This window comes from Myotis davidii, unplaced genomic scaffold (assembly GCF_000327345.1).
Source record: "Myotis davidii unplaced genomic scaffold, ASM32734v1 scaffold648, whole genome shotgun sequence".
NCBI classification, from domain to species: domain Eukaryota; kingdom Metazoa; phylum Chordata; class Mammalia; order Chiroptera; family Vespertilionidae; genus Myotis; species Myotis davidii.
This window is the reverse complement of record NW_006299603.1, coordinates 1246472-1251415: the sequence shown is the minus strand read 5'-3', so window position 1 is coordinate 1251415 and position 4944 is coordinate 1246472.

The following is a 4944-nucleotide window of genomic DNA, read 5'->3' as shown; positions in this document are numbered from 1 at the left end:
CTGTGTTTTTGCAGCGGCCAGCACCTCCTTTTCCTTGGCAGGTGACCCCTCCGGAGACTGCACCTCAGGACACTGAGGGTTCTGCCCCTGCCACACGGGTTCCCACACTGGGGCAGGGGGAGGTTGTTTCACACCTTCACGAAAGGCTCTGCAGCAGCCCTCCATCTGCAAAGCAGCAGGCCCAGCACCAGCTGGAGGCACAGCAAAGAAAGGGCCGCAGGCAAATTCGTCCCACGCGTGAGGAGTGCCCTCAACTTCTGGGTGAGTTCAGCCACGAGCCTGGACCAAGGTCACAGGCAACCACCGCTTTGCATATTTCAGCAGCTTTACAGCCACCTTGCTACTTCTGTCACAGGACAGCGAAAAGCAAGAAAATTTCAGGGCAGGAGGAATAGGGAAACTGAGACAAGAAAATTAAACAAGGCCGAGCAGTTAGGCAGCCTGCAACCAGCTTGTAGACAGCAAGCCCTTATCTTCCCCCAGCCAGGGAGCCTGAGAGCGAAGCCCTTATCTTCCCCCAGCCAGGGAGCCTGAGAGCGAAGGGTTGTTTCTCCGAAGAATGCTGGAGAGGAGGGGGAGGGAAGGGGGAGAAGTGAAGGAACCTCAATGCAACTGGAGAATACACAGCTTAAAGCGCCCTGAAACTAACAGACGGGGCGGGGAGGCGGGAGGAAGAGTTTGAACAGAGAAGCCAGCAGTTTTGGAATTTAATTGCCAGGTGCTTCTCATAAATTCTGGGGAACCCAGAGCGAGCTTCAGGGTTAACCTGTACCAGGAGATCCAGCAGAGGAATTTAAAATCTATGCAGTGGTTCTCAACCTTCTGGCCCTTTAAATACAGTTCCTCAAGTTGTGACCCAACCATAACATTATTTTCGTTGCTGCTTCATAACTGTAATGTTGCTACTGTTATGAATCGTCATGTAAATATCTGATATGCAGGATGGTCTTAGGCGACCCCTGTGAAAGGGTCGTTCAACCGCCAAAGGGGTCGCGACCCACAGGTTGAGAACTGCTGATCTATAGACAGAAGGGTATATAACCCTTGGAACGCCCACCAGACTTGCTTGTGCAAACTCGTTGGGAAAGCCCATCTGAGTTCCAGCTCAGATGTAGTTTAGTAGATTTGTTTGCCTTATTTCTTTAATAAATGCTTATTTTAAAAAAGAAATTGCCTTTATCACAACGAAATTATCTGGAGTCACTCATTTGAATTCATTCCTATGAGCATGAGAAGAATCAAGGTGGGATCCAGCCGGTGTGGCTCAGTGGTTAAGGGTCAATCTATGAACCAGGAGGTCACAGTTCGATTCCCGGTCAGGGCACATGCCTGGGTTGTGGACTCGATCCCCAGTAGGGGGCATGCAGGAGGCAGCCCATCAATGATTCTCTCTCATGACTGGATGTTTCTCTCTCCCCCTCTCCCTTCCTCTCTGAAATCAATAAAAATATACTAAAGAGAGAAAAGAAGAATCGAGCGAGCGGGGACAGCCCTCTCCCTGTGCCTCCAGGCTCTCGGATACGCCTCTCTGGTGCCTGGAACCCTTTCAGGCCTCCATCAGCTGGGGGGCTTCAGGCTGCTCTTTAAAAACAATTGTCAATGACAGTTGACATTCAGTCGTATTTTATATGAGTATCAGGTGTTGAGGCTGCCGCATTGGAAGCTGCTGCTGACGGCAGGAGTGGCCCTGCCACCCTGTCTTCCCTCGGGCATCTCTGAGTAGTGAGGCCCACTCCCCGCTGGGGCCGTAATGCCCTTTGTGCTTTAAATCCAACACTCGCGTCAGCAGCCGCCAGCTGTGCTGTCTCAGCACTCCCCCCTCCTGTTTACAGGCTCTTCCTTTGGGGAACTGGTCCTCCACGCGGCTGGTGACTGCTCTTCCCCCAGCTCTGCCTGGCTCGGGTCCAGCCCTCGGCCCAGCCACCGGTCTCCCTCGAGGGGCCTGCCCCGCCCACCGCGTCTGAAGATGGCCTGTCCTCCCCTCACCCTTGCAGCGCCCTCTTCTCACTCTGCTTGAGTTCCTTCCAGCACTCACCACTCTCAAATCATCTTGTCACCTGCTTGTGACGTTCCCCCGCAAGAGACTGCAAGGTCCAGGCAGAGGACCTTGCCCTCCATCTCCTGCTGTTTGTACTCTCAGGGCAACACCTGGGCACAGCAGCTGGTCCACAAACTGTGCCAGTGAACTGTCCCCAGGGACCTCCCCGAGCCGGCGGGTGACCTGTGACAGACCCAGGATGACAGTGGACAGACAGACCCAGGGTGGCGGCGGACAGACAGACCCAGGGTGGCGGCGGACAGACAGACCCAGGATGGTGGCAGACAGACAGACCCAGGATGGTGTCAGAGCTTCAGAGCTTGGGAACCTCCTGGTCTTACCCCGGGGCTGGCTGTTCAGTGCCGCCTTTGACTATGGGAGCTACAGTGGTAACCTGGGTCGAGCCTGGGACAGGGAATTTTTGGTTTTATTAGCCAGATTTCTTTTTATCGGCTTGTAATATAAGAAGCCCAAGTTTAAACCTCCTTTTTAAAATAAGTGTATGGTATCTCATCAAATGGAAGTACTGCACTTACTTAACCGACCCTCTGGCAGCCATGGAGACTGCCCCAGGTTTTTGCAGCTGTAAGGCCTGTGCTATAATCTTTCTCTGCAGCCATAATATATGCAAGGATGGCTTCTCAGAATTGGAATTGCTGGATTGGACAGATGGCACGAACATTTTAAGGAACCTGATACCTTTTATAAATGTTCTTCCCACAGAAAGCTGTACCGCAGCCTGCCTCCGCACACTGCAGCCAGCCGGTTCGCCTCGGTTAACCTGGCGGCAGAGCAAGCTCCCTCTGTTCCCATTTGCACTTCAGGCCAATTAACAATCCTTTAATAGCCTTTATTTTATTCACTTAATCTTTATTGCTAAAAGTATTACAATGTCCCCTTTCCCCCCATCAATCCCCTCCAGCCCACCCTTGCCCCCTACCCCAGGCCCTCACCACCCCACTGTCTGCGTCCGTGAGTTGCGCATATATGCATACAAGTTCTTTGGTTGATTACCTTCCCCCCACCCCCCGCCTTTCCTCGGAGATTCCACACTGTTCCATGCTTCCATGTCATCAGTTTGTTATTAGATTCCACATCTGAGTGCGATCATGTGATACTTGTCTTTCTCTGACTGGCTTATTTTACTTAGCATGATGCTCTCCAGGTCCCTCCATGCTGTCTCAAAGGGTAAGAGATCCTTCTTTTTTACAGCTGCATAGTATTCCATGGTGTAAATGCACCACAGCTTTTTTATCCACTCATCTGCTGATGGGCTGTTTCCAGATCTTAGCTACTGTAAATTGTGCTGCTATGAACATAGGGGTGCATACATTCTTTCTGATGGGTGTTTTGGAATTCTTAGGATATATTCCTACAAGTGGGATCACTGGGTCAAAAGGAGTTCCATATTTAATTTTTTTAATAAGTTACTTTAAAATATATATATTTTATTGATTTTTTACAGAGAGGAAGAGAGAGGGATAGAGAGCTAGAAACATTGATGAGAGAGAAGCATCAATCAGCTGCCTCCTGCACACCCCCTATTGGGGATGTGCCTGCAACCAAGGTACATGCTCTTGACGGGAATCGAACCTGGGACCCTTCAGTCCCCAGGCCGACGCTCTATCCACCGAGCCAAACAGGCTAGGGCCATATTTTTTTTGAGGAAACTCCACAATGTTTTCCATAGTGGCTGCACTAATGAGTCTGCATTCCCACCAGCAGTGCACAGGGTTCCCTATAATGGCCTTTAAATGTTCAAGTGAGTGCGTCTCCCGCTTTAAGGCCAGAAGCTTAGGAATGTTAAGCTGTGCGAGGAAGGCACGTTGGAAGCCAAGACAGGCTGAGCCCGAGGACTCCTGGCTGTCAGCCACAGTGGGAAGGCCGAGGGGAAGTTCTTGAAGGAAATTTAAGGCTGCTCCAGTGAACACAGATGGTAAGAAAGTGAAACCCTTATTGCGAATGTGGAAAAGTTTAGTGGTCCTGATGGCTCAAACCAGCCGCAGCCTTCCCTTAAGCCAGGCGTGGGGAATGCCTGCCCGGCCAAGGCGTGAGGGGTGAGTTCATGAAATGTTTGACCCAACACAGCAGGCTCATTTCTAAGTGGGTAACTGCCTGTGGCCCACGAGTGTTATAAATACCCAAATGGCCCTTGGCAGAAAATAGGCTCATCCTCCTTACGCCAGAGCCTAACCCGGAGCCAGGCCCAGCTCTGTGAAGGCCGAGAGGTGAGAAGCTGAAGAAAACTTGAAGCAGCAGGTTCGAGAGGACTGACTCCAATTTTGGAAACAATTCTGCTCTGAGTCTAACGCTATCAAACAGCATCACGTTACAGAGAAGTCATTCAGGAGAGGAAGAGGCCATCTGAGCAGATAACTTCACCGTCGTCTTATTTTGAAGAACTGCCACCCTGATCAGTCAACAGTGAGGCAAAAACTGTTGCCAGCAGAAAGATTATGACATTTTTTAAATATATTTTATTGAGTTTTTACAGAGAGGAAGGGAGAGAGCGTTAGAAACATCGATGAGAGAGAAACATTGATCAGCTGCCTCCTGCACACCTCCCACTGGGGATGTGCCCACAACCCAGGTACATGCCCTTGACCGGAATCGAACCCGGGACCCTTGAGTCCACAGGCCGACGCTCCATCCACTGAGCCAAACCGGTTTCGGCGATTATGACATTTTTTAGCAATAAAGTATTTTTAAATTAAACACATTGCTTTTTAAATTATTATTTAAAAATGTTTTATTAATGTCAGAGAGGAAGGGAGAGGGAGAGAGCGATAGAAACATCAATGATGAGAATCACTGACTGGCTGCCTCCTGCACACTCCCTACTGGGGACTGACCCTGCAACCCAGGCATGTGCCCTTTGGCTGGAATGGAACCTGAGACCCTTCAGT